The sequence below is a fragment of the Nycticebus coucang genome, chromosome 3 (genome assembly GCF_027406575.1).
Source record: "Nycticebus coucang isolate mNycCou1 chromosome 3, mNycCou1.pri, whole genome shotgun sequence".
NCBI classification, from domain to species: Eukaryota; Metazoa; Chordata; class Mammalia; order Primates; family Lorisidae; genus Nycticebus; species Nycticebus coucang.
In genome coordinates this window covers 118,125,588-118,149,344 of record NC_069782.1, presented here as the reverse complement: position 1 = coordinate 118,149,344, position 23,757 = coordinate 118,125,588, and the positions used below count along the sequence as shown (strand labels likewise).

At 39.9% G+C, this 23,757-nt stretch overlaps 1 protein-coding gene across 4 annotated transcripts in view; it reads right to left on the bottom strand.

Annotated features, from left to right (window-relative positions):
- STAMBPL1 (STAM binding protein like 1) overlaps positions 1-10,413 on the bottom strand; it is a 44,840-nt gene extending 34,427 nt beyond the window's left edge. For 2 of the 4 annotated variants that reach the window (XM_053582523.1, XM_053582524.1), the window contains exons 1-2: positions 9,553-10,413; positions 1,857-1,930 (exon numbers count right to left, since the gene is read on the bottom strand). The gene's annotated coding sequence lies outside the window, so the exon portion shown is untranslated. Of the gene's footprint in view, positions 1-1,856; positions 1,931-9,294; positions 9,411-9,552 lie in introns of those variants that run through there. The other 2 variants (XM_053582521.1, XM_053582522.1) reach the window with 2 other exon arrangements.
- Positions 10,414-23,757: the final 13,344 nt, after the last annotated feature.

Here is a 23,757-nt window from a genome sequence, read left to right as displayed (position 1 = left end):
GGAAGCCTGAAATTATTTGAAAACAAAATATTTTTTAAATGCTCGAAAATTGAACAAGTAGAAGAACAACAAAGGAAAAATATATTTGCTTCACCAATAGTTATAATATAAACATTGCCTCAAAACTGTAAGAAACATTCCCAGAATAGAAAGCAAGTGACAAAGACTTAAATAAAAATGAGCAAACGACTGTGAACACCTCCTAGTGATGACTGCCGGGAATGTGGAGGGACATTTGTTGCCTTGTTAGGGGACTTAGCTGAAGCCACCCCTATGACTAAAAGATACGAAGTGAAACTGACACCGAAATACTCCTGGTGTCTCAGGTGATGTGAAGGAGAGTCACGAAAAGCTTTTTCCTTTTGAGCTATTTATAACTTAGAGAAATTGGTAAAGTAACCTTTGGTAAGCAAAATTTATCTTTCTCTGTACATGATTTACCCAAAATTTGGAAACTATTTTATAGCAATATAGTTATTTGCATAAGTTCAGTAAGAATAGATCCTTTAGTAACAGGACACACTTGGAGACACTGGTTATTTTACCACGGATTTGACTAGAACGGAGTATTTTCAGGTATGATCAGATTGCTTTGAGGAATTAAGGCTCCCTTTATAAAACCAATAAAAAACATCAGGCGGCGCCTGTGGCTCAGTGAGTAGGATGCCAGCCCCATATACTAAGGGTGGCGGGTTCAAACCCGGCCCCTGCCAAACTCCAAAAAGAACAGCCGGGTGTTGTGGCGGGCTCCTGTAGTCCCAGCTACTCAGGAGGCTGAGGCAAGAGAATCGCCTAAGCCCAGGAGTTGGAGGTTGCTGTGAGCTGGGTGACGCCACAGCAATCTACCGAGGGTGATAAAGTGAGACTCTGTCTCTCTTAAAAAAAAAAAAAAATTACAATTTAAAAAACATTGGAAAGACTGGCCTGGTACACTGTCTCTATGGATAAGGTTCCTGGCCAGTGGTAAGTAAAGAATGTCACTTTCTGATGAACTTAGAAACTGCAAGACATTTTGGGACCTGAAGAAGAGGAAATGAACTGAGTTCCTACAGTCACTACAAACAGTCTGATGGGGAATCTTTGGCTTGGCTTCTTGACTTTTAAAAAGTCTAAACTGAAATTTCTTATGAAAGTTCCAGCAAAACCAACTTAAAAAGAGCCTACATGGCCAGTAACTATTCTTATTATACTTTATGTAAATAATCAGCTCAAGTGAAATGAAACTAAAATTTGTTTTGCAAATAAATTGATCTTACTCTGATTTATCCTTGCTTGGTAGAAATGAATAAATTAGAGAAAAAAAGTTTCAGAAAAAAATCTATGGTATGCTCATTATTAGATTCTAGCCCTAACCATTAAGTTGTTCTATAATTTGTAGTACATTCTGAATTATCTCCTGGCTATAACAAGTCTCTAAAGAAGAAGCATGTTTTAAATTTCTTCACGATGCTTTTAGTTGGCTCCTTAATGGAACAGGTTCTTTTGGGTTCCTGTTCTAGCATACAGATTCTCTTAACATTCGATTGTAATACTTGTGTGCATTATATCAAATTAGTAACGTTATGTATCTCTCGTTGTTTGATCTCTTCTGAGGAAACCAAAATCATAGTATTCCGAAGACTAGAAGTAATTCAACAAGGCCTGCACATCTCCCTCATTGAAATCCCAGTGGGCCTGATCTATCTTCTATTGCCAACATGCTGCTACTAACATGGTTAGGAATGTTAGTGAATGAATTCTAGGAATTCCTCTAGGATATCAACTTTACTGTAAATCCTGCCTTTAGATCAGAACAGCCCTGACCATAAATCGGCCCATGGTCACATCCACTCAGCATTCAACTTCCTTTGTCTTACCTGTTTCTTCCTCTTGCCACCACCACCACAGGAGACACAGCTTCTGTCAGTAAGTCCCTATCAGATGTTTCTTTCTGAGAAAAAAAAATAATGGCAAATGAAATGAACAAGTCATTTTCATTTAAACATAAAAAATGTTTAAATTCACTAGTAATTAAGAAAGTGTGAATTTAAACAAGATATTTTTACTTATTGGATTGATAAATTTTTACATGATTGATCATGCTCAATATTGATGAAATCGGAAGAAATTTGACAATATTCCTTTATAATATGCATCCTTGTTGACTAAGCAATTTAATTATAAGACTTCCCCCTAGATTGTCCTGCCCACATAACACATACTTTCTATTAATTTCCATACTAAAATTCTGGAAGTAAAAATAAATAACCAACAACAGGGGATTAAATAAAGAATCTCTATAGTGGATGAAGCCATTACATAAGACTTACATCTATAACCACTGAACCAGGATGTTGTCCAAGTTGGAGCAAGTTACAGAGTAACATATAAAGTGTGAATGACTCCATCCCTGTGTATGAATACAGGCGTATTTAATGTATACTGGCATTTGCAATAAAAAACAGGTGTTCTTCTTAGCTGTTCTCTCAAGGGTGAGATCATGAAGGTCTTTCATTTTCATTCATTTCAGTATAATTTGTTAGAATTCCTTTATCACTTTATAATCAGACAACACATACTTTTTTGAAGCCTAGAAGTTTTGAATAGGCTATCCCAGATTTGTACCCAAGCCCTGCCAATTTCTATCCATATTTTACTCTCCAGTCTACAGTGAGAGCAACTGGCCTCACAATCTTAAGGTGGTGATAGGTATACTGCTCACCAAGTGCCTGCCAGCATGGATCTGAACACCGTCCCTGGCCCTTCAGTGCCCTTGTGATCTGACCTCTCTCCCTTTCTCTGTATTTCCCCTGATCCTTAATGTCTTCCCCACCTCCCTTCAAAATCAAGCGCATTTCTGCCCTACCCAAATATCTGCCCTTCAGAAGGATGTAAGGCATTCTCTCTAAAAATTCCCACCAACCCTGCTGTTTTCTAATTCTGTTCACAAAAAAGCAGATATTAAGACCATGAAAGGCAGCGTACTGTAGCACTGACAAATATGTTACATGAAAATGTCTACAAAAATCAGGAGGAAGAAATGCTCAAAACATAAAAATAGAAACCCGAGGGTGGCACCTGTGGCTCAAGGAGTAGGGCGCCGGTCCCATATGCCAGAGGTGGCGGGTTCAAACCCAGCCCCGGCCAAAAACCACAAAAAAAAAAAAAAAAAGATAAAAATAGAAACCCGAATTTGTATATAAAATTAGATTTAGCTCTTAAGTAGATTTTTCTCAAAGATGGTTTACTAACCCCCTGCATCAAAATCACCTGAGAGGATCTGAAAGAAAAGGCTGCCAAGCTCCACCCAAAGCTTTGGAACCATAATTTCTGAGGGTGAGACAGAGGACATTTTCTTTTTTTTGAGACTGGTTTGAGAATCACTGCCCTACTTACTTTTCCAAGTCTTTCAATAATACTCCACTTGACAAAAGAAAAATAACCATATATATGCCCTAGAATATGATAGTAATACTTCTTTCAAGACCCACATTTTAATTTCTTGTTTTATTAATTGGAAAAAACAAATTTGCATACCCACCAATGATCCAAGTGATTTTAATTTTATTCATTTATATAGATTCAGTAAACAGTTTCTCTGTTTCCTTTCAATAGGAACATTGACATATGAGGGGCTTTTTCCAGACCTCTCTTTTCTTTCTTTCTTTCTTTTTTTTTTTTGAGACAGAGTCTTACTTTGTCACCCTCGGTAGAGTGCAGTGGCATCACAGCTCACAGCAACCTCAAACTCATGGGCTTAAGTGATTCTCTTGCCTCAGCCTCCCACATAGCTGGGACTACAGGCACCAGGCCTCTCTTTTCTAATCTCATTCCATCCACTCTGTCCATTTGTTCATACTGTTAAGGAAAACTTATGGAACAATTTACAAATCAACCTTTCGAGGACAAAACAAATTGGAAAAACAGCTGCAGTCAATCCACTGGAAGACTGAAGCAGGAGCCCACAGACATAAAGGCCTCTCTGAATTTCTTCTCAGTTGTTACAATGCACATTCCCAGTTTTCAAAGATATGGTTCTCGTAACAGGATAAATAAAATCACGGGGTCCTCAGATGAGCTGGACCTAGCCATAATCACTATTACTCATTGTAGTTTCCCTCATGCTTTTTTTGAGACAAAGTCTCACATTGTTGCCCTCCGTAGAGTGCCATAGTGTCACGGCTCACAGCAACCTCCAGCTCTTGGGCTTAGGTGATTCTCTTGCCTCAGCTCCCAAGTAGCTGGGACTACAAGCAGCCGCCACAATGCCCGGCTATTTTTTTGTTGCAATTTGGCCGGGGCCGGGTTTGAACCCGCCACCCTCAGTATATGGGGCTGACGCCCTACTCACTGAGCCACAGGAGCGGCCCCCCTTATGCTTTTAATTAAAGGTGCACAAGTGATTACTGGCCTAGCCACTCAAGTCTAAAATGGAGCACACCCTGAAAAGGACCCCACCTGGAGCATGTCTCTGAGAACAGGCATATGCAAAAGAAGCAGGCAGAGCTCACAGGAAGCCAGGAGAATTAAAAATGAGTCATCACTGGCCTCCAGTTTCTAAATTAACTCAAAGAACCATCAAGTCACACAATGAAAATGAATAATTTGTGATGGGTATCTCAACAGTTATCGCTTGTATGAGCTTTTGCTGAATTTTTGGTTCAGGTACAGCATTGAAACATAAGTATAGCGAGAGTTTAAAAAGCAAAACAAACTGCCCAGTTCATCAAATCTCAAATTTTAAGTTATGAGAACAAAGAATATGAATCAATGTGATAAAGCCAAAGTTTTTTAATCGGTGAGGGCAGATTCCATGCTATAGCTCTGGAGGAATTAAGAACTGCAAATTCTTCATAGCCACGGCAGTGTTCTCACCTATAATTAAAATGTGGCCTCTTGTAATTAGACACAATTACTTCAACCAGTCAAAGAACAGTTAAAATTTACTTTACTATTACTCTATAAAAATTCTGAATGAGCTGAATTAAACAATGGTTAGAAATGTTATCATCACTCAGTCATGACTTATGAATGGGAGAAGTCTAAAACTATGGGAGTGTAAAAAGGGATGGACAGCATAGAAGTTTTCCAGAGCACTAAAACTCACTCTAAAATCTGATACATGTATTAGGGAGGTGTATCCTCCCTGCCTCCAGCAAAGAATCGTTCAATACAAGGAAGATATATGTGTTGTATATGCCAACTGTTATGCCAAAAAAAAAAAACAAAAATAAGTCCCACCATTTTTAAAGCATATGTATAAACACAAATTGGAATACTCCTTAATAAAGAACTTAATGAAAAACATTATTTACAGAATATGAAACATCAAGGACAAAGAGAAAAACCTTTTTGTAATATGTGCATACTAATTCTAAGCCCCTACCTTTCTTGCTCCGATCAATATCCCCAGCCCCAAGGTCCAATCAGCATCCCCAGCAGTACATACATAGAGGACAGGGTCCAGGTTTGACTGACAGCGCCATCACTTGCCAGCCTCCAAAACTTACATAGTTTCCTTGTACCTCAATTTTTAAATCTGCAAAATGATACCTGTTGCATAAGGTTGTTCTAAAAATTAATAACAAGAATGACAAACACACAATACACTTAACTTTGTGCCACACACTGTTTAAAGCACTTTTCATGTGTATTTATTTATTCATTTAATCTTTCCCCAAACCTTATGAGATGGAAACTAATATCCCAAATAAAAGATGAGGAAACTGAAGCTCAGAGAAGTCAGTGACTTGCCCAATGACACACAACTAGCAAGTGGGAAAAAAAAAGTTCATGTTCCTAACCACTCCATCATCCTTAAGAAAAAGTGTGTTAAAGCAATGTCTCTGATGTTTGCAAGATTATGAGGTTACACCAGGACTCAGCAGGAAAGAATGCTGTGATCAACTGGTCATGCCTATGTGGGTGGGGGATGTTAGTGACCACATCTGTGCCATAGGTTTGCAATCCCTCTTGCACATAAAACAAAGAATCCTGCTGTCTGACTGCCTGAAGTTTCCCTTTTGTATCTCAGAGTCCCTGGGATCTGATGTCAGGCTGTCATCATCTAACACCAGATTATTGCCTCCACTCCCTCCATACTAATCCACTCCTCACCCAACTGTCAAAGTACTCTTCAGAGAAGAACCCTTGCTCCCTTTTAAGGGTCCTATAGTTGGCTACCACATGAAATTAAAATTCCACCCCTTGGCTTACAAGGGCCTAAGAAGATACGGAGGGAACACGTCTGTCTTTACCCCTCAATCAAATACTCAAGTGCCTACTTATCAAAAAAAAATAGTTGCTATGAACATGCACTTTTCATTATCCAAAGAATAGGATAATGAAAATAATTTCATTACCCAAAGAATGTCTGTGCTACTTTAGAACAGTGATATGCTTTTTTTATTTTACGAATTTAATTTTTGCACATAGCCCAATTAAAAAATGAGCTACTTGAGGATCTCATTTTTATTCATAATGAAATAAGGTTGATCTGAGACTGACACAAGGAAAAAATATCAAAGACAAAAGCTGCTTTACTATTTTACACCACAGTGTTAATATCCAGGTAAATATCAGATAGCTTCTAATCTTCCATCCTGAAATTGGAACCTGTATCATAGGGAGACCCTCTAATGATTAGAGATAGAAAGTTAGAACTAAAACAAAAAAAGTTGTATTATTCTTAATATCAAGACCAAACAATGTACCCATTCCCAAGAGAGTGTCTTGAAAGGTTAATTAGAGCAAATCAAAACATAATAATGACTGGTGCTTATATCAATGGGCTGCTTTTAATAAACACAAGTTACTAAGTAACCACCGGTCTGAACTAATGTCTCTAAACTAACCAACCACATCAATGGAAAAAAATAACAAGGATTTAATTTAAAAATTTGAGAGAGATCAAGCAACATGGGCTTGGAAGACTTAGCAACATGCCAAATGTTTAATCAGCCTCTTCACCTGGCATGAAGAGAGGTAAGATTGTACTAGAAGTTCATCTGATTTGCTTAGAAATGCAAATAACTTCCGACAAAAGCCACATCCAGATGTAGCTACATCCAGATTATTCCTGAGTTGAACATTCCGATGTCAACTCAGGATTTCTGAATGTACACTCACATCCAACTGGGCAGTTCACATGTTCAGATAGCTGGAATGAATAAGCAAGTGAACAGGTACCAATACAATGCTTTTTGTTTGTTACTGTTTTATTTAGAGGGACTGTTATTGTTCCTTCAATTGAGTACATTCGTCTTTGTAGTTGAATATATGAACTAGGATTCAATTTGATGAAATGTTTGGTGATTTCATATAAAATTATGACTAAAAAAAAAAAAATGCCAGAAAAGGTGATGTAGTTAGGGTTGGGAAAACATTCTAGATTTGTTACTTATTTAACAAACATTTATTGAACAGCTACAATCCATCAGCCTTAAGGGATGAGATGGAAAGCTAGCTCTAACATCTTCAGGGATGACCATGAGTCATTTCTGGTAGTTTCAGTTGAAGCTACTTACAAATCTATCACGGGGTCAAGAAAAAAAGATGTCAGTGTTAGAACCACAGATGTCTCTAATTGTAAATGTATCCACTTAGAAAGTGCTTGGCATTTCCTGGGAAGCATCTGCATTATTTCCTCTCACATCTCTCCTACCCCTCATGTTTTTGAGCAAGGCTTTTCTTCTCTGTAAAATCCAGTCTCACTCCCTGGACTGTAGCTATAGGCAGGCCTCCGAAGGGCGCTTAAAGAAGTAAAATGATGGCGCTGAGCTAATTAAGTCCTATGTGCCAAATGTAAGAAGACATTAACTATTATTAACAATCCTTTATAACTATTTTTTTTTTTTATCAGTTCTTCTCAGGAACCAATTCAGTGATACCCTTTCCTCGAGGAACAAGTCTCTCTGCCAAGGATACCCTCAGGACACTGGTCCCTTCCCACTCCCTCCAATCCTTCCACGGGCAATAAGAATCCTATGAAACAAGTTAAAAGTAGATAAGAAACTGGCCTGGATGCCTGAGATATGGGTAAAATCTATTTGTCCTAAAATTTAAATGGTGCTTACTTTACAAAACAGGATTAAAAAAACAAGTTTCTTCTTAAAATTTCCAAGAACCACCTGATACATAAATTACAGCCCGACTGTATTTAAAAGCACATGGCCAACTGGCTAACAATTTTGCTGTACAGAACACACGCAGCCAATTTATTTTCCAGGTAGATGCCGGTAACATGTCATGCCTTTCAATGAGGCTCACGTGGTGAAAATGGCAAACAAAAAAGCTTTCTGCTCAAAGACATGCACTTTTGTTCAAAATAAACATAGATACTATTTGTAGCGTAGCTACAAAATGCCCACTATAATCCAGGCAGAATGCGTTTGTTAAATTCAACACAGTATCGATCCTGAAAACAAAATTACCAACTGAAAAAAATGTCTTGAAAAAAAGATTAAAACACACACACAGAGAGTGGCGTAGTCTGCGTGTGAAACAACCCTTAACAATTGCCCTCACAAAAAAAAAAAAAAAAACTGAAACAGACAATCATTCAGGTGTATTTAATTTACTGAAAGAAATCTGCACTATTGACCTTGACAAAGCCTTGAATCAAGAGACCACAGACCAGCATCCTAGTGATATCCATCACCTTTTTGGAAACGCCCTTAACACCTAGCATTTCATGTTATCCCCAGCGCTTAACAGGATGTTTGCAAAGCTGTGTGCTCGCTGGGCTCACTTTGGAAGATGTCTGCTTTCCTTACTACCCACCACCGATTGCCAGAAAGCAAGCCACTCTACCCACCTAAACCTTTCAATCTTCTAGATCAGGTTCCGTTTCCTGAATTACTTATTCCTCATAAAATTTTTCTTTTAAACGTCAATAATTACAAAAACATAGGCTGTGGGTTGTAAGTAGCGTGGGGGTGTTGTAAAGAAAGTTCTGGAAAATTGTGTTTTAATAGGGACACTGTTTCTTTGTGCATCTCATTGGAGGCTTTCAGGGCAGGCTTAGCATATTCATTCGGGTGAAGGAAAATGCCTTAAGTCTCTGCTAAAGGGTAAAAGGAGCATCTCCTCCAAAGAGGGCCACACGCTCGTCGGGGGCAAAGGTCTGTTTTTTAACCCTGTCTTTCCTCCTCCACACCACACACCGCCAAAGACAGTGCGGTGAATTCTCCAATGTCGCCATCCTCTCCAAAGCTGCATCCCAGGTCTGAACCCCAAACAGACGCTCCCCCACACAGGTCCCGCCCCGCCACCAGGAGCCACAGCTTCCTGCCTTTCCATCAAGGTGAAACGAACCCCCGGGGCTGGCTGAGGGGCGCACCGGCAGCGCAGGCGGAGGCGGAGGCTGGCAGGGCTGGCAGGAAGGAAGCGAGCGGCCGCCGAAGCGCGTGTTCTTCCCCAGAGAAGCCCGGGACCGGACGGCGCCGGCGGAACAAGGGCCGAAGCGCGCCGGGCCGCGGGGCACACGCGCCGGGCCGCCGGGCACCCGCTCCAGGCGCGCGCTCTTCCCGGCCCTGGGCGCGCCCTCGCTCGCACGCGCGCGCCGCTACTCACCAGCAGCCCTGGAGGTCCGGAGCCCGCGTGGGACGGCGACTGCGGCGGCTGCCCCCGCGCCTGCCGTGCGGCCTTGGCATCCGTCCGGCCGCTGCAGCCGGGCCCCGGTGGCGGTGGCTGGCAGGCGCCGCGGCCGCGCCTCCTCCCCTACCCGGGGGAGCTCCGCCGGCTCCGCGCGCCCTCGTCCTGGGCTCTACGCTCGCTGTCGTCTTCCTTCTTGTCGCTGTCGGACACCCCGGTGCAGGGGAACAGCGCCCTAGCAAACCCACGCGCAGGCCGCCGACTCCGAGCCTGCAGCGGCCGCCCCTGCTGCCGCCGCGGCAGAAAGAGAAATTGTCACTGCGATGGTCCGGGCCTCCCGGCCTCGGCCCCTGGGTGCCGCCTCCGCCTCCGCCTCCGCCCCCTCCCCCGCGGCGGCTGCGGCTCCCTGCATTCTGCGGCCGCAGCTCGCAGGTGGAAGCAGGTCCCTGCGGAGGGCCTACAGCGAGAGTGAACTGCTCCGCGGTGACTTTCCCTTCTGAAACCCGGAACGTGCCCAGACACCCCCCCGCCCGGGACCACCTGGACTCCCCCTTTGCTCCACCTCCGATTTCACTTCTGAGACACAAGTGGTGCTTTTGAAGGCTGCGGAGAACGCAAGCCTTGGCGCAGCTGGATTTGACCGTGAAACTGGCACTGCAGTCGGAGGAAAGATAGGGTTTGGGTGAAAATCCCACTTACACTTCCTGTTAGGAATTCCGTTTTGAGATTTTTCCAAACTTGGATACACCCACCATGAAACACTTCAGCTGCCCCTCTCTTCGCCTTAGTTCTCCCTCCCTTCACCTCTGTGCTTGGGAAATACAAACTACTATGGTCTCTCCTACGTATTATTTATATCGTTACCACATGCGGTGTTTTCACTAGAGTGCTGACACGGTGCCAGGCGCGGATAATCTCATTCCATCTGCTACAGCCCTGCATATAAAAGGTAGTCTTATTTCTTTCTTCCATGAGTGAGACACAGTTAAGTAATTTATCACAGGTTACCCACCTGGAAAGTGGCAGAAGCTAAGATTTAAACTCTGATCGGACACCAAAAGCTGTTTCTATTAGCTGGACAGAGTCTATTTATAAACGTTTTACGAACTCTGCTGTTGCTGGATGAAATACGTGTGCTTTTCTTGAGCTTGTTTGGAAGGAAACCTCCAAGTGAGAAAAGTGGCTGCGGATTAGGATGGTGGAACATTACCTTTTTTTTTTTTTTTTTAATTAGCTTTTTATCTGGAGACCACACATCCAGCCCTGGGTCTGCTGCCAACTTAGGCATTTCACCTTCTTAGAACTCATCTCTCTGCAGTGGTTTTTTTAAATGAGGAGTTAGGGCGAGGCGGCTCAAGCCTGTAATCCCAGCCCTCTGGGAGGCCTAAGCAGATGGACTGTCTAAGCTCAGAGGCTGTCTACAAAGAAGTAGCCGGTCGTTGTGGTGGGTGCCTGTAGTCCTGGCAGCTCAGGAGGCTGAGGCAAGAGGATCCCTTGAGAGTTTGAAGGTGCTGTGAGCTCTGATTCTAGGGCACTCCACTGAGGGCAATAACGTTACACTTGGTCTCTAAATAAATAAAGGAGTTAATGGATTGTTAGAAGTAATTTACAGCCTTGATTGTTAAGAAGCAGCAGTGTTGCTCTTTTTTCTAATTTTGAGTTTGGCTCCAAATCTTAAAATCAGGAAAATTCACAAGAATTCAGACATTTCAGGCATGTTCTGAAAAATTGTAAGATCAGTGGTTTCTAGCAACCATCGGCTGGAACTGCGTAGCAGGTGTCTGTCATCTTGGGAAGATGCTCCTCAGTTTTGCACGTCCTCAGCACTCCCACATACCCCCTCACCTCACCAGCATTTGAGGATACAGTAGACATTTGAGTTTGCAGTTCTAGAACAGATAATGTTATGATCCCCAATCTAAAATTCAGTGATAGGAAGAGTAATCAGATTCTTAAAAAGTATTATGACACAAAAGATTCCACATACATGTTTATAGTGGTCATTGGTCATGGCCTAGCATCCAACTTCCCATAGAAGCCAAAATGGCCCAGTACTCACTGTTCCCACCCCCTGTGGTACCGGTGTGGGACTAAGTTCAGCTTCAGTGGTTCCTATCCAGTTCTTTGAATCTGGATTCGAAGAAGAGACCTTTTAGAAATAACTCCATTACTGTGAAGTGCCTTTTGTGTCCAGGGACAGTAGTACCAGAAGTGACAAGTGGCAGTATCTGCGGTGGCAATGCCAGTGGTGACCTAAAGGGCTGTTTGAGTAGTGTGACCTGTTTTTACTCTAGTTACTTGCCAAGCTTCCCTGCCTGTATGAGGAGCCCGATTCTCAGTCCTCCTGTCTCTTTGGCATGCCACCTGATGACCTAATATATTTCTCTTCTGATTAAATTAGCCAGAAATGATTTCAACATTTGCCACCAAGATTTTTGGTGATTGCCTCTTTTGGGGTGACTGGAGCTCTGTCTCCCTTAGAGTTAATGAAGAACGGGCACCTGTGTATTTATACAACTTTTATCTTAAAGAATTTTTAAGTGTTCTATAGTTTTGCTTGCATTTTAAAGTTTCAATCTGAATAATAATTAAAAATGCAGATTTTTTAAAAGGTAGAATTTTTCACTCTTACTAGTCATATTAGCAAAGATTACTTATAAAGATTTCTTCATTACTGGTGAAGGTTCAGTGAAATGAGCCCTCTTATTTGGTGGTGTAATTTTGGTACACGACCGGGAAAGAAATTTCTCAGCGTATTGACAAAATTGTAAGAAGTATTCCCTTCCATCCCTGGTAATTCTGCTTCTAAGAAGCAGTTTGACCCAAGGAAATAATCATGTGTGGAAGTAAAATTCTCCACTGAGATTTTTGGGTATTAAACTTACGTTTATGATGGGTTTTTAATGACATTGAAACTGCTTGTGACACAATGTTAAGCAATCAAGAACGTAAAATTGTGGTACAGAGATGGTGGCTCATGCCTTAATCCTAGCACTCTGGGAGGCCAATGTGGGTGGATTGCTTGAGCTCAGGAGTTCAAGACCAGCTTGAGCAGTAGCAAGACTCATCTCTACCAAAAATAGAAAAAACTAAAAAGAAAAAAAAGAAAAAGAAAAAACTAGTAGGACATTGTGGCAGGTGCCGGTAGTCCCAGCTACTCAGGAGGCTGAGGCAAGAGAATCGCTTGAGCCCAGGAGTTTGAGGTTACTACGAGCTATGATGCTAGGGCACTCTCAACTGGGACAAAAGGGTGAAACTCTGTCTCAATAAAGAAGAAATGCAAAATTGTGCATACATATAATCCCAAGCATATAAAAATACAGGAAAAGCTCTAGAAGAATTTGTTTAAATGAGCTCCTATTTATTAATTATCTAGGGCAATCATTTATAATTATTTTTCTTTATGCTTTACTATAATTTTAACTTTTCCATAAAGGGCAATCTTTCCTTTTGTTTAGGAAGAAGACATATTTAATAATTTAATAAACAGATCTGTCAGCCAGATAAATATGAAGTGGAATCAATCTCAGTACCTCATTCTTAGCAAGTACATTATAAACATTAGAGAAAGGAGCAAGAGAGGAACAAAGAAGGCAGGAAGGAAGAGAAGGCACATTATTTTGCAAAGAGTGATGAAGGATTATGACTCTCCTGTCATTTGCTTAGTTAATTGCATATATTAAAATACGGCATTATGTTCTAAATTGCTTTATTAAGCAATACTACATTTGAGTATTTCCCAACTGGTGACAAGTGACAAAACATTAATACCTTTCTCACTGGATGAGTAATATGGAGGGCTCAGATTTTTTTCCTATCTGCCACAGCATCAGAGATCTGCTCTGCTCGGAGAAGCTGAAATAGCTTCAGGCTGTTCATATTCAAAGACAAAGAGGACCCTCTTGCCTCTGAGTGGTCCTAATAGGGATGTTTGCCACTCTCTTTGAGGCTCCCCAAAGCCCAAGAGTAGTCTCTAGTGTCCCCATCTGTCAACATCCATTTGGATTTTATTTCTTAGACTTGATAGTTCAAAGGGAAGGCATGCAGAGCTGTCTTTACGTTAATCAGAAAAAGCTAGAACTACTTTCCAGTACTGGACTCTTCAAATTGTTTGGTGTATGTGCATAAAGGGGTGGTCTCTACGATAATAACCACCTTTCTTACTGACACCAGACAGGCTGGAATCCTTTGTCTCAGATTTAGTATTCCCTGACTCTGGAGTATCTCCAAAGTCAAAGTCTTCAGGGAAAGAAAAGAAGTAAAATGATACCAGCTGATTCTGTTGGTAAAAAAAAAAATCATCTCAGAAGTTAGTATGCACTTAAAAGTGTATATCTCAGGAATTATTATATTTTTAAAAACACATGTTCTTAAAATTCTGGCTTTGCTATTGTTTATACCTGTTGTTCTAGAAGTATAGCCCAGAAGTCCCTGAAATCCTTTCAGACATCCTGCAAGGTCAAAATCATTATCATGACAAGACAAATGTATCATTTGACTTTTTTACTCTTATTTTTTCATGGATTTGCTGTGGAGTGTCTTGGAGCTGCAGGTATGATATTTCTACAACTAGAATAAGAATTTTTGTTTTGTTTTGGAAAATAATTACATGGTAATAAAGAAGTGACATGAGGTTTAGTACCATGTAATTGGTATATTATGGTTTAATAAATTAATAAAAATATTTTTAATGTTTCTGTTTTGTCTTCTAATGTAGTAAAAACAGACAGACATAACTCACAAAAACAAAAGCTCTCTGGAATCCTTGACAATTTTTAAGATATTTTAAAAATATATAAAGGTTTGAGAAACATTGAAACATTGGGAATTCAATGCGGAGGTTTTTTTTTGTTTGTTTTGTTTTTTTTAACAGCAAGGCATATTAGAGTGAAAAGAGAAGACTCAGAAAAGTATTGTTCTTTTCTTGTATGTGCATTAAAATTTTGATAGATTTTTCATAACCTGGCATAATTGGGAAAGTTTGAGAAACTTTGAGAAACATTGGCCTATGTTATTAAGGAGCTAGTCAGTTCCAAATAACCTATTTTTTCTTCTAAATAACCTATTTTTCATTTGAAGAATTATAACAATGGTAGGTTAGCCTGTGTCACTAAACACAGGAAGCAATCCTTCAAAAATGGAAGCTGCAGGCACATTTGCTTTTTTTCCACTCACGTGATTTATTTTGGCACTCTCCTCTTGTTAGTTAGACAGTTTTGTTCCGTTATGTCCCTGTATCCAGATACTGAATGAGGTTTGGGAATATCAAGAACCTTGTCCTCTGAAACTACTTTTTCCCACTAGAAACTCAGGAATGATGGCTCTAGGTAGCTCTTAGGGTAGTTATGAAGCTAGGAAGCATTCTGAAAATGATAATGTGTTTTGTAGATAGAAGGCTTACTACTACTCAACATTTCAATATATAGGCAGATATTTGATGAAAAATTCTCTCTTCAGGGGACATTATTTGATACCTTGTATTTAGGTACACAAGACCTTGGTAAATGTGGACTAAGTGGTGTTTGAGGTGTTAGTTTTTTTAAGACCTTCTTTTTGCAGACTGATTTGCAGATGTGAAATATGTATGTGGAAGGACAGCTAGGTACAGAGTGAGCAGGAGGGCGGTGAAACAGTATCTGACTCTCACCATCAAAATATATCCTATAACATCTCCCCTGGGCTGCTCTGATGTAATAGAGTTGCTTTCATCAAAGACTTATGCTATTATTTAATAGTTACTCAGTAGGTCTGAGCAGCTTCTTTTTAAAGGAAAAGTGCTAGATATGCAAGATGGTATTATAGTAGTTATTTAAATTTAATATTTCTTTGGTTAGTAGAAAAAGAATGTCTTCTGTTCATAGAAAAATGTCACCTCTGGAGATTTTACTAGAGTAAATACTATACTATCTTAAAATATAACTGTTAAATTTATCCTTGGCTATATGAGCAAAGACATGAACTTTTCCAAGGACAAATATTAAAAATAACAAATCCCTAAATACATATTTGGGCAAGTGCCGCTGAGCTTAACACTTTGGCTCATAAGGTTGATAACTCTTGTATCTTAGTCTGCTCAGGCTGCCATATCCAAATGCCACAGGCTGATGGGTTTAAATAACAGAAATCCAGGCTAGGCATGGGGCTTATGCCTGTAATCTTAGCACTTTGAGAGGGAGAGGAGAGGTGATTGCGTGAGCCCAGGAGTTTGAGGCTGCAGTGAGTTATCATGGTGCTGCTGTGTTCCAGCCTCAGTGACAGGGAGAATCTGGCTCAATCAATCAAGCAAGCAAGCAGGCAAGCAGTAAACAGAAATCTATTTGTCACTGTTCTAGGGGCTAGGAAGTTCAATATCAAGGTGAGGGCTGATTCAATCCCCGTGAGGGTCCTCTTTCTGGCTTGCAGATTGCTCCCTGCTGCCTTGTACTCATATGGCAGAGAAAGAGAGAGATCTGCAAGGTCAGCAATCCTATCAGATTAGTACCCTATCCCTATAACATAATTTAACTTTAATTACCTCCTAAAAGCCATATCTCCAAATAAACTCACATTGAGGGTTAGAGCTTCAGCATATGAATTTGGGGAGGGTATGATTCGATGCATAGCAACTTGTTTGCCATTTGAATGTCAGCACAACATAGACCTTGAGTGAAACCACATAGTTTCATGACAGTCTCTTAGAAACTGTAGCATTCTTTGAACTTCAAAGGTTTGAAGTCATGAATTTGCTATTTTATACATTGATTTATTCAGTTTCTCTGATTAAATGTTAAACTTTGTCACCATAATTCATTCTGTTGTATTACTTACATTTTCAGAGACTTGAGTGAATATAAAGAAACACACACTCCTCTCCAAAAAGAGAAGGGGAAATTCTAAAAGGTTGTCGATAGCATCTTTCTTTGACTTCATCATTTTATTTTGAAACCTTATCATTCCTTGAGGTAAAAAACAGGGGGCATTCTGAACAAGAAGAATCTTTAAGTGTTAGGATCAAAATGTTACCAGAGATATCATCTAGTCCAACGGCCCCACTTTACAGAAGAGGAAACTGAGATCATGAAAGTAGTCGTGACTTGTGTAAGCCACTGAAGATAATAATGCCAGTCTCACCTTGTATCTGTTCCATTATGATTAGGAAGCTTGATTAACTTGCCACTCGCTAGTTTTACTAGATTCTACCTTTATTGATTGGACGCAATTTTCTCAGACATGATGGCAGTTGGTTCCTTTTTCCTGTGACATAGGAAGGACATATGAGGTCTGACAATTAAATTCACAGACTCAACCTAGAAAAAATATCACATACCTCACTGCTGAATATCACTAGGGTCACCTTTGAACTACTCCCCTTGAGAAGCTATGCACTGGTGTCAGTTCCTAGTCCACCCTTCAAAGCAATTTTGGAACTCTTTATCTGAAATGGCCATCAGAGCTATTGTCATATTACCCTTGATATTCTGAAAAGTGCCAAAATGTCTTCCTTTCAATATTTCCTTTATATTTAAGTAAAGAAAACTCATTGGGAGGAAGATCAGGTGAGTAGCGAGAGTGTTCCAATGCAGTTACTGTTTATGGCTAAAAAACTCCCTCACAGATAGTGCTGTGTGAGCTAGTGCATTGTTGTGATGCAAGAGCCATGGGTTATTTGCCATGGTTTTCAGTTAAGATTTTCCTGTTTCTCTATGATGTTTACTTGGTCTGCTATGCTTCTCACAGTCAGCTGATGATTTTGATACATAATTTGACAATTTTTTCCAATGTTTTTGTCTGTTCTGTTCATTACTGGCTGCCCTAAATTTTCTTCATCAGTGATACTTTCTCTCTCCTCAGAAAAATCCGTTTGTACACTGCAATTTTCCTCATGGCATTATCCCCATAAACTTGGACTAATATGTTCCTAATGTCACTTCCATTCTTGCCAAGTTTAACAAGAAATTTATAAATGTTTACTCATTGCTCTCATTTAAGCTCCAACATTCTTGCAGCACCACACAAAAGCAATAATGAATGCCATTCAGCACTGCCACATGTTAACACAAAGCTGTGAGACACTGATATACCAAGGTTATGAAACATTACTGAGTTGTTTGTACAGTGCTGCCAATATAAGTGCACAGTGGCAAGTTCACAAACTTGTCCACCTTGTATATTAGGCCACACAATGAAAGAATGTGTTTCCAGAAGTGATGTGCAGAAAGGTGCGGAGGAGAAAAGATCACAGATCAGTAAAGTGCATCACAATAGGGTCAGAATTAAATTGGAACTCAAATGCCCCATCATACCAAATGGGCATCATTTATATATTATAAAGGAACAAGTTATTCTGTGAAAGCTAGCTATTAAGAGAAGGGGTAAGCACAAAAAAGTGAGGGATTTTGGTTGAAAAGATTATATTTCAAGGGTAAATTAATTATTTATCTAACCTTCAGTTTCTTGATGAGTAAATACAATAGAACTCTTATGAAGAGTAAATAAAATCACATCTATAAATTAGCACTATGTCTACCACATAAAGGAGTTCAAAGAGGCATTTGAGCCTGGACTACAAAAGGAGTGGTGTTTATCACTGCAGAAAATTAAAGAAAATAAACTAAAATCAATAGTGAGATGGTGATATGTTTGAGATGAATGAAGACTACTAAAATGGAAATGCCTAGTCCTGAGGAATTAACCTCACAGTATAAATTTGGGGACCATAATCCTCAAAGACAGTGAATGGAGAGGGCCTGAGCACAGAACCTTAACAAATATCCACCTGAAGTAGGCAGTGGAAAGAAGGGGGGCCACCTGGGGATGATCTTAGAAATGAGGCAGAAACAACTTGTGTGGGTAATGGTAATTACAGCTGCTAACTTTCATGGGCACTTCTCCACACCAGGCCCTGGTCTGAGTGGTTTGCTTGTGTGATCGCACTGTGTGCTCACAGTCCTGTGCAGGAAGCTGCCTTACCACCTTCCTCACTTATGCATGAGAAAACAGGGCAGTGCAGCCATGAGGAGAGCTGGCCCTCTGACCCACAAGAGGGGAGAATCTCAGGAAGAGTGAATGATGGACAGGGCCTCCTGCCATGGAGACAGCCAGAACAACAAAATCTGAATGGGTGTAATTTGATTTTCCATTTGTAACTTACTGGCAGTGGAAAGAACATTTTCAGGACAGGAGTGGACACATGAGCCAGGTTACAGGGAATTGAAGAGTCAGTGTAGGGAAGTAAATAGGGGTGCCATTTACAGGCCAGTTACCCCAAAGGAAGGTGAGGACTAAATTGGTTATCCGAGGTCATCAGTAGCTTCTTCCTCCAGGTAGGGAAGCAGAGGACCGGGGCTGGTAGAAAGAGCGAGATGGAAGACTATAGAAGATGAACAGAGATACTGAAAAGAGTAAGATCCTCAAGGAGGCAGGACAGCATGTGACCAAGGATGCAGGTAGCAGGATTTGTTTTCAGAAGGAAGGGGAACAAACTCGAGTCATGTTCTGCTACCTTGCCAGTCCTTCTTGTCATACTTTTGAATCTATAGAAATATCCATTCAGGATTCAAACTTTAGTGAGCCACGTAAATCTTTACTGTGTGTCACAAAGACACTAAAGAAAGTGAGCGATGTTAGCATTTTTTTCTTATTTTTAGTATCTTATAAATGGTAGCTGCTCCAAGGTTTTTGTTGTGTTTCTCTCCTACTCCAAGCTTTACCACTATCTCTCAAAAACCCTGTACAGGGTTGGGGTGTGTGTGTGTGTGTGTGTGTGTGTGTGTGTGTGTGTGTGTTTGTCTTCTCCTTTCTCTGGCCCAGCTCTTTATTATATAAATCAATATAGTCTACTGGACTTATTTCCAATTATCTTTTCTTACATTATCCAGATTCTGTACGAGGAGAGACTAGCAGTTAGCTCAGCAGTTGAAAGTATCTCTCTGCCTCCAGCTACTCCCAAAGTCCAAGAAGGAAAACGGACAATTGTGAACATGTATAAACATGTATTGTAGCCACATATGCTTCTAAGGCAGAAAGAAAAGAATAAAAAGTACAAGAATATTTAGGTGACGCAGGCATAGTGGTGTGCACCTGTAGTCCCAGCTTCTCAGGAGGCTGAGGTAGGAGGATCAATTGAGCCTAGGAGTTCAAGGATGCAGTGAGCTATGATTGTGCCACTGTACTCCAGCCTAGGCAACTGAGCAAGACCCCATCTCTGAAAAACAACTAAATTTTTTAAAAATTGTTTTTAAAAAGATATTTAGGTGGTTTTAGGTGGTATTGATCCCCAAATGAAGCTCTTTTATTTGAAATCCCATCAGATAAAGGCACTTCTGGGACACAGGAGATACCTTACCAAATTACTCACATACAAAGCCGATAAACACCTGTACTCAACCAAGCAGCCATTACTGAATCCAAGAAAGTTGAATCTAAGTCTGTAGGTGGCATCTTTAGAAAGTTGAAGTTGAGTGGATGACTCTTTCCACTATCGTGATCCAAAATATTCTTCTGTACTTGGATCATTTGAACTGTGAACAAAAGCCATTTTGACAGAAAATGAGGTTATTTATTCCATCAGTTAAGAGAAAAAGCTTTGGAGTCCAACAAACCTGGGCTTGAATCTTGGTTCTGCCACTTTACAGTTGTATGATTCTTGAGCCAGTAAAGTAATTTCTTTGTTTCTTCATCTATAAAACAGAGATAATACTATATTATTTTAAAGGTAGTTTGTAAATATTAACTGACCTGGTGCACACAAGTGCTTAGCATAGTGATAAGCACTGTGGGTACCCAATAAATAATCATCATCACTGGCCAGGCACGGTGGCTCATGGCTGTAATCCTAGCACTCTGGGAAGCTGAGGTGGGTAGATTGTTTGAGCTCAGGTATTCGAGATCTTATCTCGACTAAAAGTAGAAAAACTAGCCTGGCATTGTGCTGGGCACCTGTAGTCCTAGCTACTTGGGAGGCTGAGACAAGAGGATCACTTTAGCCCAGGAGTTTGAAATTGCTGTGAGCTAGGATATCACAACACTCTGCCCAGAGCAAGAGAGTGAAACTGTCTCAAAAATATCATCATCATCATCACTGTTAGTAGTAAAAGAGAATTCTTTATTTATTTTTTTTTGAGAAAGAGTTTCACTATGTTGCCCTCAGTAGAGTGCTGTGGCATCTTAGCTCACAGCAACCTCAAACTCTTGGGCTCGAGCCATTCTCTTGTCTCAGCCTCCCAAGTAGCTGAAACTACAGGCATCTGCCACAACGCCAGCTATTTTTTGTTGCAGTTGTCATTGTTGTTTAGCAGGCCCAGTCTGGGTTCAAACCCACCAGCCTCAGTGCATGTGGCCAGCACCATAACCACCGTGCCACAGGTGCTGAGCCATAAAAGAGAATTCTTAATTGGCAAGTGTAGTAAAAGGCTGAAACGAAGGAAGGGAGACATCCCTGAACTATCCGGTAAGTTCATTAATTCATGCAGTAATAATACATTGTAGGGAGGGGTCAAAGTGTATGTATTTGCAAATCATTAATATGCAAATATCCAAACTTACTTTCCTGGACAGTGGTGCACTTTACCTATGAGCATTTGGTTACTCTTTCAGTCCTAATGCCAGAGTCAGAGATTTTTGCAATGCAGGCTTGACAAAGGAGACAAAAATGCATCTGTCAGCAGTTGTTTCATTAAGATCTGATATAACATCTATACTGACTTAGCCTAAGGAAGCTTTTGCAATGGAAATAACTTCCTCTAGCCTTATCTCAGTGCCTGGAGAACGATTTGAATTCTGGAAGCTCTTGGATGATGGGTGAATGGAATTATATTCAATCTCTCGTTTCTTCTTTTTTCTTAATTTTTCTAATGGTATTCTTTTTTCTACTTTTTCAATCTTTCTGCAAAGAACATCAATTACTTGTATAATAAGAAAAAATTGTAAAAGAAAAGCAATCTCTCTCCTCTCATACTAACACGCCCATGCAAAAAGCTACCTTGAAAGGGTTGTTAGTCCACTGTGCTCTCAGTGATGAGGTGACGGCCTTGTAGCAAGCATCTGGGTTAAAGATGGTAAAACCTGGGATCTTTCTCCAATTTGTTATTATTTTGCTCTACCTGTTCACTGTTGAAAAAAAAAAAAAAGACTATCATTAAAGGATAGAGATACCTAATGTTGTAGGAGACAGACCCACTTGCTCTACAGGAGGGGTGTCCAAACTTTTGGCTTCACTGGGCCACATTGGAAGAAGAGTAGTCTTGGGCCACATGTTAAATACACAAACACTAAGGAAAGGTGATGAGAAAAAAAAGATTTGTGCATGGGTGGCGCCTGTGCTGTGGCTCAAAGGAGTAGGGCACCAGCCCCATATGCTGGAGGTGGCAGGTTCAAACCCAGCTCCGGCCAAAAGCTGCAAAAAAAAAAAACATTCGTGCATAATTTTCATGATATCCACCACCATAGATAAACAAAAAGTTCTCATACCATAATCTTAATTTTGCCACAGCCCACTAGGAGAGTCTTTTAAAATCATCGAGCAGGTCCCAAGTTTACAATCACTAATATAAAAAAAAAATGTATCTGAGAAATAAAACATCTTTGTTTTTTTCACATTTTTTATTAGAAAAGTGGGCAGCATAAACCCAGTGAGATATTTGACATTGTATTTGAGAAACTCATGTGTCAGTATCTGGATTGACGGAAGAGGGTGCAATTCTCAGTGAGTTCTCAATGGTGCTCATCAGATATTTTGGTTCTAATTTGACTCTTACTGTGCTTCCTTCTTGACAGTAGTTGCTCACAAATGTAGGTGCTGCCAAAAAGTGATCACGTGAATAAGGCGTGATTGTGAAGCAAGAGATATTCGTCTCCAAGAAGATAGGGCCTATAAAAGTGTACTAAAGAGACATGATCAGGTTTTTCTTTAGGTTGAATGTCAGAGTGCAGGTCAATGCATTCCACTTGAAAGTTGGTAGGTAACATATTTATGTTGACTGAAAAATGGAGTTACAAATGCACCAAAACATTAACAATCTTCCTGGAAATTTTGAAATCTGTTTTCAAATTCTTGTATCAAATCAAAAATGAAGACTGCATATTTTTTGCTGTTCATAGGACTATGTCCAGCCAACATGTCAAAATGCATAAAATTGTTTGCCAATTTGAATTTGCCATAATCTCAGTTTTGTTTGGAATGCTGTTATGGTTTGTAACATTATAATGATAAGTTGGTTTTTACCTTGAAGATGCATGTTTGACTCATTTAAATGAGCAGTTAAATCTATTAAAAATGCTAAATCTGTGAGCCAGTTTTCAAGATTAAGTTCTGACACAAATTTGCTTTTTGATACCAAATGACTTGGTTACATATCGCAAATCATAAAATCTATTTTATATCCAGCCTTGACTTAATCATTTTACTTCCGTAAAGTAAATGATGTTATCACAGTCAGCATCAATACTTTTATAGTATTTCTGGAATTGGTGATGTTTCAGTCCCTTGGTCCTTGTGAAATTCATAGTCTTGATGCCGATTTGACTTTATCCATTTTCAAAGCTATTGCATGTAAGTTTCTTTAATGTACTATACAAGGATACTTCATCACACGTGTTTTGGGTGGCAATTGCATTGTCTTCTATTAATTTTATAAGTTCCTCTATTTTACTTACCACTTATTGCCACTTCACTGTCAGTAACTATGCAAGATATGTTGACAACAGACAAAGAAAATTGCTTTAATATATTTTTTACTACTTCATACAAATCTCTCAATTTAGTTGTGTCTTTTAATGGCACTAAAAAAGCCGTTTCTTCAGTGACATTATATTCGTCATTGATACCTCTAATAAAAATGGCAAGCCGAGCCTTATTTGTAGCATCCTGTTGTCATTATCCATCACCAAAGCACAAAATTTTAAATTAGCAGTTTTACTTTCTAAACTTTTTTCAATAGATTTTCCAATTTATTCAATTTGCCTGGCATTGTCTGATGAGACAAACCAATTTTAGAAATATCCTCCTTTTTGTTCAGGGCAAATTCGATTTGCCATGCTTTCCATATATTGCTTAATAAACTCACCTTCAGTAAATGGTTTTGATTTTTTTGTATTTAGATATGCCACCACATAACTAGCTTTACAATGATTCCATCTGGGTTGCAACTTTTTAAAGAAATTATTGTTGAAAGACAGACTATTTTTCAGTTCCACTATTTTGTCCTT